The sequence below is a fragment of the Eutrigla gurnardus genome, assembly GCF_963514095.1.
Source record: "Eutrigla gurnardus genome assembly, chromosome: 3".
In the NCBI taxonomy this organism is placed as follows: Eukaryota; Metazoa; Chordata; class Actinopteri; order Perciformes; family Triglidae; genus Eutrigla; species Eutrigla gurnardus.
Genome location: NC_139917.1, coordinates 6,410,522 through 6,425,007, shown reverse-complemented (window position 1 = coordinate 6,425,007; position 14,486 = coordinate 6,410,522). Strand labels below are relative to the sequence as shown.

The 14,486-nt window shown below is 40.9% G+C and overlaps 1 protein-coding gene across 5 annotated transcripts in view; it reads right to left on the bottom strand.

Annotated features, from left to right (window-relative positions):
• The window catches only part of LOC311010747 (teneurin-3), a 317,927-nt gene that overhangs the window by 287,178 nt on the left and 16,263 nt on the right, over window positions 1-14,486 (bottom strand). For all 5 annotated transcript variants that reach the window (XM_084005346.1, XM_084005347.1, XM_084005350.1 and 2 more), the window contains exon 2: window positions 235-312. The gene's annotated coding sequence lies outside the window, so the exon portion shown is untranslated. The remainder of the gene's footprint in view (window positions 1-234; window positions 313-14,486) is intronic.

The following is a 14,486-nucleotide window of genomic DNA, read 5'->3' as shown; positions in this document are numbered from 1 at the left end:
GTCTTTCTTTTCCCTCCAACGGCAAGAAGAATGGCCTAATCAAGGCAAATTGGTGCTCATCTTCTCACTTTTTAATGGGAGATTTGGAGAGAGAAGCTGAAACCAGTATGAACAGGATAGGCAGCAACGTATACTGGAGAGGGAGTGACTGAGAGGCTGCTAGACAATGCCAAGCACTGAGGAACACAACAGACACAGATGGAGGGACAGTGAGAGGACTCGAGTGCCACCTACCAACTTGTTGAGGGGTCTAGTAGTGGAATGGCACTGGTCCGCTGCCAAGTTGTGTCATTCCCTTCTGTGCTTCCAAGACTAAGGAGACAAAGACAAGGAAATGTATACAATTAGAAATAATAACTCAGCAGATCCTGACTAGCATGGACCCTAAAACGCCATGAATCACCTTCCTGTATGCATCTTTGTGCTTTAGATGACAACACTGAATAGTGACAACAATGGAGATGAGATCCGGCCAAGTCATACTGGTTCACATCTGACGCATGATGGACGTTTTCTCTAAACTGATCCAAAATGCTGTGTATGTTATTAGTACGGGCTATTATAACCAAGGCAAGATTAAAAAAAATCATAATACTCAGACTAACAACACTAGTCCTTTTACCTAGATAATACAGCAGATACATAAATGCTGACACCGGCGCACCATATGATGATTCATCAGTTGAAGACAAAAATAAATATTGTGTTAGTTGAGGGGAAATAGGGTTAAAACAATCCAATGTTTACTTTTACTTTGGACACGATGCAACCTGAATAATAATGAATAAATCACAAAAATATATTGGCTATATTTAAAAGAAACATCTCTATTGTCTTTTCAGTGTGAGATTGGATCCTCAACATGCACCACACCACCAAATGGCCGACCAACCATACATCCATGGTGCTCGGTGCTCAACTTTCACCTGAAGAAATCCAGGATTACAGAAACAGCGAGGCTAGACCTCGTCTCTTCACTGCATCCTGGTTTTATAGGCCGAGCCAGGATGAAGAGGAGCGACTAGGAGGTGGAAGTAATTTGGATAAATGCGTGTTCACGGCTTTCTTCAATAGCTGCCGATCACAGATTTCCTAATGCAGACAAGGAAAGATGCGTTTGGCGACTTTTCACCAAGCCAGCTGAAACTTCTGATGGAAATATATGTGGAAATAAAGCATATAATATGCAAACAAGTACATACGGCACTGTAATAAAGCATTGTGGAAAAGCAGGGCAGACAATTATAGCGGACCGACTCAATGCAAAGCCAAAAAATATACATTTACTAACCACAGCTCTGAACTGAAACTGTCATTAATATACTATTCAATGAGTTACTTGGTATTTGCACAAATTAACAGTTGTATACTTGGCCCTAAAGTGAGCAGTGGAAGTTAATATGTAGAACACGTTTTAATTACAACCACCAATCCACAATGCTAGAATTTGTAGCTCTGTGTGTGTGCGTGCGTGTGTGTGTGTGTGTATATATATATATATATAGTATAGTTTACCTTTACTTTTGCAGACTATTTATAACAAATAAACAAAAGATGAACATACCATACAGCTGAGGCTTAGGTCATTGACAGTGTCTGCTGTACATCAGCAGAAGCACCTGTATGTGTACATTATATCTCCCTCACCAGCTGTAGATGCACACTTTATAGACGACAACATAGACAAATCAATATGATTTATTGTATTATTTATATATCGTCCTTATGACTGACTTCATTGAAAACCAAATTGAAAAGAATAAATACGATAGTAGATTAAGCAGGATTTTGAGTTATACATATATAAATATATATATATAAATATATATATATATTAGGGCTGTCAAAAGATTGATTTTTTTAATCGCGATTAATCGCATTTTGTCCATAGTAAACTCGCGATTAATCGCAAATTAATCGCATTTTTTGGCACATTTTTTTTTCTTCTTCTAAATGTACCTTAATGTATTTTTTTCATATTCTTAATACTTTTAACAACATAAGGGCAAATATACTTGATTTATGAAAATGTTTATTTAACACTTCAAATATCCCCTTACCAAAACATGGGATCAAAACAGGGTTATAAGAATATATCACAAACAATTAAAGTGAACATGTCACAGGAGATAGTGTAACAGGAGATAAGTACAGTTAGGATATAAGTGCATTGGCTTGCAAGTGATATCTCAGACTGGACGTGCTTCTATGGTAGCTCATTTCATACCCACAGTACGCGCAGATGACTTTGGTCTTATCGACTGAACCATCTGGCAGTCTTTTGAAGGTGAATTTGCCGTTCACAAATCGATTTTAAACGCGTGTGGACGCGCCGCTTCCCAGTATTGCACGCTTGGTGGGCTGCCACTAGAGGATGATTGACAGGCGCTCTCCTTTAAACAACAACTTTTAGCGAGCGTTCGCGAGCGTTCCCGAGGCGGCGAGTCGAGCCCGGCGCCTCTGATTAGCATAAAGTAGATTCGACTTATACTTTAGGCAAATGAGGAGCGGCCAACTCGCGCGCCGTCTCTCGACATTCGCCGCAACGCCACCAGAATGCATTGCACGGCTTTTCACAACACCGCTGCCTGTGGACAGGCACCTTCCCTCTGGATCAAGACTACAGGTGCCACCGACGGCCATAAATCATACAATGCGCGTTTTTTTTTTTTTTTAAATACCGAGCGTTAATCGCGCGTTAAAAAAATTAACGGCGTTAAGAGGATGTTGCGTTAACGCGTTATTAACGCGTTAACTTTGACAGCCCTAATATATATATATATATATATATATATATATATATATATTATATATATATATATATATATATATATAAAAATCTCCTTCTCACCCCTGGTGGGGTGGTATCTGTGTCATCCTCAACCTCGGGTCCTCTACCAGAGGCCTGGGAGTTTGAGGGTTCTGCGCAGTATCTTGGCTGTTCCTAGGACTGCACTCTTCTGGACTGAGGCTTCAGATGTTGTTCCTGGAATCTGTTGGAGCCACTCTCCCAGTTTGGGGGTTACTGCCCCGAGTGCCCCGACTACCACGGGGACCACGCTAGCCTTGACCTTCCACATCTGTTCCAGCTGCTCTTTCAACCCTTGGTACTTCTCAATTTTCTCGTGTTCCTTCTTCCTGATGTTGGCGTCAACTGGGATCGCCACATCTATCACCACCACTGTCTTCTGCTCTTTGTCCACCACCACTATGTCCGGTTGGTAAGCCAGGAGCTGTTTGTCAGTCTGGAAGCTGAAGTCCCACAGAACCTTGGCCCTGTTGTTCTCAGTCACTTTCTGTGGTATGGCCCATTGGGATTTGGGCTTTCTAGTCCTGATATCTGTGGCTTCTATCTCCTCCTTTGGCCAGCTTATGATACCAGCGGGGTATCTGATGACTGGTAGTGCGTACATGTTGATGGCTCGGACCTTGTTCTTACCATTCAGGTGACTTTTCAGGACCTGCCTTACTCTCTGGAGGTATTTGGCTGAGGTTGATTTCCTTGCGGCCTCTTCATGGTTTCCATTAGCCTGTGGGATGCCAAGGTACTTGTAGCTGTCTTGGATATCACCTATGTTGCCCTCTGGTAGGTCGATCCCCTCAGTCCTGATCATCTTGCCTCTCTTTGAGACCATCCGACCACACTTGTCCAATCCGAATGACATCCCTATGTCATCACTGTAGATCCTGGTGGTGTGGATCAGTGAGTCTATTTCTCGCTCGCTCCTGGCGTACAGCTTGATGTCATCCATGTAGAGCAGGTGGCTGATTGTTGCCCCACTACGGAATCGGTACCCGTAGCCACTCTTCGTGATGATCTGACTGAGGGGGTTCAGGCCTATGCAGAACAGCAGTGGTGATGTTGACTTGGGCAATCGGCTTTGAATTGGCCTCTAGGGTTGTCTTCCACATTTCCATCGAGTTCTGGATGAAGGCCCTTAGGTTCCTGTTGATCTTATACAGTTCCAGACATTCCAGTATCCATGTGTGCGGCATTGAGTCGTAGGCTTTCTTGTAGTCAATCCAGGCAGTGCACAGGTTGGTTTGTCTCTTCTTACAGTCTTGGGCGACTGTTCTATCAACCAGTAGCTGGTGCTTGGCTCCTCTGGTGTTACTGCCAATTCCTTTCTGTGCCTTGCTCATGTATTGAGCCATATGCTTACGCATCTTTGCAGCAATGATGCCTGACAGGGCCTTCCATGTTGTGCAGAGACAGGTAATTGGCCGGTAGTTGGATGGGACGGCACCCTTCTGGGGGTCTTTCAGGATTAGGACTGTCCTGCCCTGGGTTAGCCACTCTGGGTGGGTCCCATCCCTCAGCAGCTGGTTCATCTGTGCTGCTAGGCGTTCATGGAGTGCAGTTAGCTTCTTCAGCCAGTAGGTATGGATCATATCAGGGCCTGGTGCTGTCCAGCTCTTCATCTTTGACACTCTTTCTTGGATGGATTCCATTGAGATGGTTACTGGTTCTTGTTCTGGGAGGTTTCTGTGGTCAGCTCTTAGGTCCACTAACCATTGGGCATTGGTGTTGTGTGATGCCTCTTTTTCCCATATGTCTTTCCAGTATTTTTCCACCTCAGCTCTTGGCGGGTCTGACTGGTTGTTGTTTCCCTGCCACTGAGAGTACACCTTGGCTGGTTCAGTGGAGAACAGCTTGTTTATTCTCCTGGCCTCTCCCTCCTTGGTGTATCTCTTCAACCGGGTGGCCAGAGCTGTTAGTCGTTGTTTGGCAGTTTCGAGTGCCTCTGGTATGGAGAGTGAGTTGTACTTCCTGGGTGCCACTTTATTCACCATGTTCCCTTTCTGCAGTTCAGCCAGCTGGCTAACTTCTCTCCGTGTTGCCTTTATCTTGGCCTCTAACCGTCTCTTCCATGGTGGGCACTGTTTGTTATGTCCCAAGCCCACCTTGTACCCAAGCATCTCCATGGTTACTGTTGCTGTACTGTGTATCAGCTTGTTGGTCTCAGTGATGGTTCCTGTGGGGATTGTCATCGGAGCAGCGTTCACATCCACTAGTAGATCTTCTGAAGGTACTTGGCAACTCAGCTTCGGTATTCGTCGGGGGCTCCAGGTTTCTAGTTGGGTCAGGATCTTCCTTCTCAGGTCAGCAGCTATTGTGTTGAGGCTGTTGGTATCTGTTGGGGCTTGGTACCCAATTGCTGGTTGGGGGGATGACATCCCCCCGCTGACCTGTTGTCCTGGATCCCCCTTGCCGTAGCATCGTTGTTGTATTTCATTAATCTCTAGTTGTGATAGTAGATTTCGGTTACGGATGTTGGAACACTGGGCTAACAGCTGTTTCTTTGTTAGCCCTGATTGTGGGTTTCGAAGTATCCAATGGTCCCACATTCGCTGCATGTAACCCCTCTTTCTGGGATTGCTTGTATAGTAGCATTCCAACAACTCTGTATTTTCTGCCCTCGTCCATCTGTGTTTTGTTCCAGTAGCCCATTTCTCATCAGTTTGCCCTGGTCCCCTAGCAACTGACGCAGACCTTGTTGACCCGGGCGACGTCTGAGCCGGTATGACTCTATTTTTGTGTTCGCTCATGCCTGAGGTAGGCCGGTATATCATGAGGGGTCTTGCCTAAGGACCCTTACTGGATGATGTTTTTTCGTCCTGACCGGGATTCGAACCCCGGTCTCCTGTGTTCTAGTCAGTGAACATAAATATATATATTTATATTTATATATATATATATATATATATATATATATATATATATAGAGTCGCTCTCTTCATCCTGGCTTCTACCAGTCCCTCCTCTTCATCCTGGCTTCTCCTAGTCGCTCCTCTTCATCCTGGCTTCTCCTAGTCGCTCCTCTTCATCCTGGCTTCTCCTAGTTGCTCCTCTTCATCCTGGCTTCTCCTAGTCGCTCCTCTTCATCCTGGCTTATCCTAGTCGCTCCTCTTCATCGTGGCTTCTCCTACTCGCTCCTCTTCATCCTGGCTTCTCCTAGTCGCTCTCTTCATCCTGGCTCGGCCTATGTGAAATGTATAAAACCAGGATGCACTGGAGAGACGAGGTCTAGCCTCGGTGTTTCTGTAATCCTGGATTTGAATCCTGCTTTAGTGAAATAGCCCCCAGGGTGTCTCTTGTCAACCCTAACTTAAACATATAAACATAGAGCTTAAACATAGAGCTCCTTTTGTCCTCCACTGGGGGACGGGTTCACTGTTGGAATTGTGATTCACATGTCCGACTGACATGAATCCACACTGACCTGCCAACTTGTAACAACCACCTTTCAAGCCTGCAGAGTATTAGATTCACAGCTGAATCAGAGGCACAGGACTGTGTATTTGTGATGGAGGGAGACAAACACAAAGTGGAGCAGGATTACAGCTGTAATTATTTCAGTCAAGTCTGAACCCCCCATCACACACACACACACACTATTTTCTCTTTTACTTCACAACAACGATTAGAGTAAGTCAAACAAAGCATCACAAGGGGAGTCGGGGTTCATTTGTGTGCACTGAATTGTATTGACTGTATGACAATAATTGCAATAGTTGAAGTGCACAGAAAGCACTGCACATTGTGCAGATGGCAGCAGCAGTATTGTGTCATTCACATATTTGGAAAAAAATAATTGAGTTCCCAAGAAATAGAAGCGATTGTCGGAAACAACAGATGAGTGCACCGTCCTTTCAAAGCGGTCCTGTTCACGGAACAAACATGTCAGGCTCCACACGGCTCCCGTTTCAACAACAGGATAACACAATACCGTGTTTCTGAAAAGTCAACCAGCTACCAGACAGAACCAGTAGCAGCCTGCTCTACCAACTCTATGAGACCAGCAACAATATTATGTTGCCAAGTCACCAGAAACAGGAAATATACACGACATATAATATAAATTGTATATCAACACCCTACAGTTGTGTTACTGTTTTCTTTTTTTCCCCACTATGTCTGACAACTCTTTTAAGAGTGTTATTGATATTGTTTGTATTGTTCTAATCTTTATTTTAAAAATCCTGCCTCTTCATTTTTATTCATTTTCTCCCCGTGGTATCGAAAATGGTATCAAGTATTTTCCTAATTTGACATACAGTAGGTGATCAATAAACCTAATATGACATGTAGTAGTAGATCAATAAACCTAATATGACATGCAGTAGTAGATCAATAAACCTAATATGACATACAGTAGTAGATCAATAAACCTAATATGACATGCAGTAGTAGATCAATAAACCTAATATGACATGTAGTAGTAGATCAATAAACCTAATATGACATGTAGTAGTAGATCAATAAACCTAATATGACATGTAGTAGTAGATCAATAAACCTAATATGACATGCAGTAGTAGATCAATAAACCTAATATGACATGTAGTAGTAGATCAATAAACCTAATATGACATGCAGTAGTAGATCAATAAACCTAATATTACATGTAGTAGTAGATCAATAAACCTAATATGACATGTAGTAGTAGATCAATAAACCTAATATGACATGCAGTAGTAGATCAATAAACCTAATATGACATACAGTAGGTGATCAGTAAACCTAATATGACATGTAGTAGTAGATCAATAAACCTAATATGACATGCAGTAGTAGATCAATAAACCTAATATGACATACAGTAGGTGATCAATAAACCTAATATGACATGTAGAGTAGTAGATCAATAAACCTAATATGACATGCAGTAGGTGATCAGTAAACCTAATATGACATGCAGTAGTAGACCAATAAACCTAATATGACATACAGTAGGTGATCAGTAAACCTAATATGACATGTAGTAGTAGATCAATAAACCTAATATGACATGTAGTAGTAGATCAATAAACCTAATATGACATGCAGTAGTAGACCAATAAACCTAATATGACATACAGTAGGTGATCAGTAAACCTAATATGACATGTAGTAGTAGATCAATAAACCTAATATGACATGTAGTAGTAGATCAATAAACCTAATATGACATGCAGTAGTAGATCAATAAACCTAATATGACATACAGTAGGTGATCAATAAACCTAATATGACATGTAGAGTAGTAGATCAATAAACCTAATATGACATGCAGTAGGTGATCAGTAAACCTAATATGACATGCAGTAGGTGATCAGTAAACCTAATATGACATGTAGTAGTAGATCAATAAACCTAATATGACATGTAGTAGTTGATCAATAAACCTAATATTACATACAGTAGGTGATCAATAAACCTAATATGACATGTAGTAGTAGATCAATAAACCTAATATTACATACAGTAGGTGATCAATAAACCTAATATGACATGTAGTAGTTGATCAATAAACATGATTGGATATACAGTAGGTGATCAATAAAAATGATTTGGCATACAGTAATTAATCAATAAACCCAATATGACATACAGTATTCACGTCAGAACAGCTTTACATTAATTATGGTGTTTAGTTATGAAACATATTGAATGTGTTTCCTTTCTAACTGGTTGAACCCTAAAATATCAACATAAATAATAAGCAACTCAACTGTTGTGTTCAGAGATCAGAGATCAACGTTTACAGAGAATGTTACGGGTTACTGTTGTTGTTATTATTGTTATTCATTCAAATATATAGCTTCATAGTAATTGATGCCTCCGCCTTCAACAGACATGAAGTATTGCACTATACAATAATTATTATTATTATACAAACATATATTTATAATGCTTCATTACAATATTTATAATATTGATAAAGCAATATATCAATAACACAATACTGTAAGTAGATATAGAGCATTTTTTGAGTTCCAGTATCAAAACACTTCACAATTGCTGACATTGTTTTTCCAGGGATGACAGTGAATTATAATTTCCATAATTGTAACACAATATCATCTTTTAAAAATGCAATAAAAATCACCGTTAACATGAATTATATTAACGTTACTGTAATTGGTCATCGGGTGCTCAAAATAAAATCATAAATCATTAAATCTTTGCAAGAACAACATTTCAAATTTAAGTTTTACTTTCCTTAAATCAAAAAAGTAAATTATAGTCACACAATAATAATAATAATGCATTATAACATTGATTTGAAAAATGATTTAAAAATGATAAAATTACAACTATGGGAATTATAATATACTATGATCCTTGCAAAAAAGTGAGTGACCAGCAATTATGAAGTATTATGATACTTTACCTTATTTAATTACAAATGCTTAATAATGTGTTCATATTATTGTTATAAATCATTATGCATATTTATGAGTACTTATAACTAATTATTCAGGGCTATAATCAGATAATGATTATAAGTATGACTACAGTGCATTATAATCATCAGCATCCATGAGGTTTTGAGGAAATTGCTTAGAAATAAAATTATTATTTTTGTTTCAACCCTTAAACAATCACTTTAAAAGGCATGTCAAGAAGAAAATGTGATTATTAAAATGAGAAAAGGAGGCCGAAACATCCTGGAGGAAAATTAAATCTAAATAATATCTCTGTGTTCTGAAGTTGCCTGTGTCCGGTTTCATCTTTGTGAGTTCACTCATAAATGTACATGAATATTTTATTTTTTCATGAATTTCTATGACGCCTGAGTGTGAGAGAACGTGTCCATTCCAAGGTTAAATCCATATGAGTGTTTGGAGATTGTGTCCACCTTTTAACTGTGAGTGACCTCAGACTGACCAAGTTCCTCCACACACTCATGCGATGCTGATGAGACCAGGAGAGAGGACGGGTGTGGCTGATAGACAGAGACAGAGCAACTTCTTATAGTGATCACATTGAATATCAGATTCAAAATGCTTGGATGTAGGAAAACACACACACACACACACACACACACACACTGGAGACAGAGGTCCAAGTCTTCAATGTGACATTGAGCTAATCAGATTTGAGGGAGAAGTGTTGGATAAACAAATCGCTCTCGCTCCATCCAAAGCCCCCCTCTCCTCAATACCCCCCCCCCCCCCCCCCACACACACACACACTCACTCACTAATCAGTAGAAGAGCTTTTAGAGTGCAGAGAGTGATTCCTATTTACTCACTAATTCATGTCAACAGCCAGATCTACTCCATGACGATGAATAAACAACTATTTACCCCATAACCACGCTTCCCGTGGAAATGGCAACTCTTTCACTCCACACGGAGCAGCAGCAGCCAGAGGGAAGGTTGGAAATACACTCCCCATACCATTGACATGCATGTGATAGGGTTCTATTCAGAGTCTTTCCATCATGTCAGCAGCTGGAATATGATATATTTATATTAAAACAACTATGATCAATAATGTAGGTCTTTTATAGCCATTTAAATGGATGTTTTATGTCCTCAAAGACCTCAAGTTGCTGTTAGACTGGTCTCCAGATGAGCCCAGGTTGTAGCTCTGTCCCAATGCATGGTGAGAATGATTACATCCTATATGGACTGGATGGAATCATTCTCATTCTCACTCAAATGATTCCATCATTGGCTGGTGTTTCTAGGATCCCGTCAATGGCTGGAGTGTCTAACTTTGAACCTCCTGCATGCTGATGCTTTATGTGCGGACACTAAAGAATAGTTGTGTGTTCTGGTACTGTTTGCTGCTACAGTGTTGACAAAAAGAATCCTAAATATACTGCAACTCTATCCTCAACAGACCTCCATTACCACACAAGGTGCAAAAACAATCTGTCACCAATGTAAAGAGCAAGTTGTATTACGCTTAGTTGATTCAAGAGCAGAGGGCCGAGGACAGGACTGGTGGGACCGGAGGATGTGTACATCAGTGATGCTTCAACACAGTCAGTTTTCATGAGCAATGTTTCCCTGATGTTCCGTGTTCAACGTTAACATGTCGGCCACGTTACGCACCGGAGAACTGATGCGAATGATAAAGAATGCACTACAGGAATGAACTACTGTTTGGTTTATTTTGATCGTCATGTTTTTCTTTTCTAGTAAAACGGGCTTCAACTGCATCCGACTCAATAAATGGTCTGTAAATCCTGGAAGAAATAAAGCGACAGGAGGAGCGGAGGTCCAGAGAGCATTTGCTTGGCACTGCTGTAGTGATAATGAGACACATGTCACTGCATCACCTCTCCACCTCCAGCGTTAACATGTGACACCTCCATCACCCTACGGCTCGCCTACACGGCCGCCAAAATAAAAGTCAATTTCTCTATTTATAGAGCAAATCTTTCTGCACATTATGTACCAGCAATTCAGTGCTCCATGTCAAGCCAGTTAAGCTTATCTTCTGTATATATGCTTTTAATATTAATAGTTAATTCCAATTAAGGGACAACAGCATACATGATTACATTTTAGATCAAAATGTTTCCAACAAGAGGGGCCGGGGTTCCAGTCTGGGTTCCTTCTGTGGGCTGGATCTCACTAATGCCCTTCTGACCGAATGAGAGCAAATCCCTGCAGCAGGTTCCAACATCTGGACGAATGGACGCTGTTCCAGCAGCACATTAAGGACAACCTCCATACATGGCTGCCATGTTCAGTTGTCCACACACCAGAACTGCATGTTGTGCTCCAGTATGTTGTACTAAACCGAGCTTTATATTGTTTTGCTTCATATAATGTCTTGAAGGTAAAGCTTACTTGTACATGTGTTTGATATCTCATAGCCAACATTATTCCTTCGGGGTGTTATGTATGAGGAATTTCTGTTCCACACGTGCTCAGTCAAGTGAAGATTTAGCTATTATTACTTAACGGTCAAACATGGATAACATAAAAAACCACCAAATTCAAATGTCTACATACACAATGAGAACAACCTTAATACCAAGGGAATGTCACCTTATCCACCTCGATTATTTCTATGTGTATTTGCTTCTACTTCTCATGTCAGGGATTCATTCATGTGTTTGTCTGTATTCTGTGTCTCTCCTCGCTGGAGGTTCTCACTGTGCCAGGGATAACATTCTGCTCGTAGGAGGGCTGGCTCAGCATCACTGTTCCTTTTCCATATTTATGACTGAGAGGTGTTCAAAGAATTGCTTCCACACCCCCTCCCACTTTATGTCTTCTTCTTTTTCTTCCAACTATCTATCCATCTGTCCATCCCTCCATCGTACCTGCTGATCTGCGGGGTTTTCTTCGGTGCTGAATGTTCATTTATGATGGTGAGTTGATTCAGTTTCAAACAGCAGCTCTTCATTCTTCAGTGTTGGGTGGCAGAGTCACACCATTGGTTGGTCATGTCTTCGTCCTATTGGCCAGTGTTCTTCCAAAGTCAATAGGCACAACAGTGTGTCCGTTGGTCACATTTAGCTGTTTTCCAAAGAAAATAAATGCAGCTAATTATTATTTGAATGTCCCTCAGGTTGATAAATAGATTCGGTCATATTTTAGTAAAAAACGTCCTTCTTTTCTGATCTGCAACAATTTGCTGTTTTGTTATAGTATGATGCTACAGATACAAAGTTTCATGCTAATTTATAGGTTCAATATTCAGCCTTTTTACGATAATCAGAATTAGTATTTTTTTTAATACATCCAATACATCCAAGTGATTTACAACCAACAACCATTATTGAAAGCTAATAATGAGTCGAACAAGTGAGAAAGTCCAGGGAAAGGGTGGCTGCTATATACAGTATGTAACGTTACGTTACGTTGCATTACGTTGTGTTGCGTTATGTTGCGTTGCGTTACGCTGCGTTGCGTTACGCTGCGTTGCGTTACGCTGCGTTGCGTTACATTGCATTGCGCTACGTTACGTACGTCGCCTTGTGAACAGTTGATCTGGAATACTTGATATGCATATGGACATGGTTTATGTATTTCAAAAAGTGTTGGTTTTTAGTCTCCTGATTGTTTGTAGGGTTAATGACCAATCAAAAGAGGAGAAAATCAAACCAGAACAGACCGTGCATTTAATCAAAGCAAAACCCTCTTTACGTGATGAGATGGTAAACTCAAGCAAATCATCTTCTCAATCAGATACAACAAACATTTACATTTAATGATGCCATGATGACTATCATCTCTTATATGAGATATCAAACACTTTGCTGCATTCATACTCACACACTTTATGAGGTTCAAACAACTCAAAAATGAACAGGTCTGGACAGAGTGGGACTGCACCGGCCGCCCTGGAAGCTACAGAATTCCAATAATTTAAAAATAATGCCCATGATGTGATTATGTGAGATTCTTAACATAAAGAAAGCCAGAGAGAGAGAGAGAGAGAGAGAGAGAGAGAGAGAGAGAGAGAGAGTTAATGTTGTGTAATATATTGTGTTACATTAAGTCAAACATTGCATTCTCTTATCATTGCAAAGCACACCGATGCTAAGAACATAAGGTCTGGGTGGAGGGTTGCAGCGTAGCAGCAGGAGAAAGTGCAAACTTGTGAAAATGGCTAGGAGGAATGGTGAGGAAGCAGCAGCGGTTGTGATTAAAATTAAGAACGCAAAACTATACCGATTTAGTTCATACTTTTTACCACCATACTGTAAAAATCGTATTTAATCAGTGGTGTTATGGCGCTGTGTGTCACCAGAAGCACTACTGAGCGTCCGCTAAGTGCCACTCCCATGTGAGACAGCACTACCCTGTCGAAAAGCACGCACTACAAAGACAGTACAAGGTAGAGCACACACAGTAAAGAGATGTAGGGACACGCCACCAGTCCGCTCAAGGAGCAGTTGAGACACTGAAACTATAAAACAAGTACTAGAAAAACAGCTGTTGGCAATGCAACACCTGGGCCCACGTTGACAATGTCAGGTCACATACAACATCTCTAGTGCACGACTCTGAAGTTTGATTTCAGGATCGTTTTCAGGAGGCTCCTGGACAAAATTCTGCCCTGAGGGTAACACACTGAAGAACTCTGGATTTGTTTCTCCTTTGCCTCGACTGTCAGGTTACCTCAGAATCCACCACACTAGATAACCAATAATATCACTCCGACCAATGCAAAACTGTGAATGACTAAAATAAAAGCATTTACTTGTGTTAAAACAGCCCTGAGCTGTCTCTGTTGTAGAATACAAAATCATTAGAATATCCTAATATATGGACATACAGTACATTTCTACAGCTCTTTTCTAGTCTTTTTTACTACTCAAGGTCCTTTACACTACATTCAGTCTACATTTACCCAAGCACACACATTCTAATGTAATCTAACTCATTCATACACATTCACACGCTGATGGCACAGCCTTTCGGGGGTATGAGTCTTCTACAACAATCCAGCTCCAACCTCCCAAGGCTCGGTTGCTCTTTAGAGAACATCACCTGACTTCAGAGCAGTAGCTCAGAGCCTCTAATGTTGACAAAGAGGAGTTTACATTGGACTTATGTCAAATAGCGGTGCGTCTCATACAGCCACTGAAGGGTGCCGGGTGTGATGCCGAAGGCCAGGACAAAACATTGGTCTTTGACACCCTGAGAATGGGATGGATGCATGGAATAACACCCTGTGGCACCATTCATCCTCTCCTGTATACTCCTCCATTGACTGCTGATGTCAAGACACTTTAGTTAAGTCA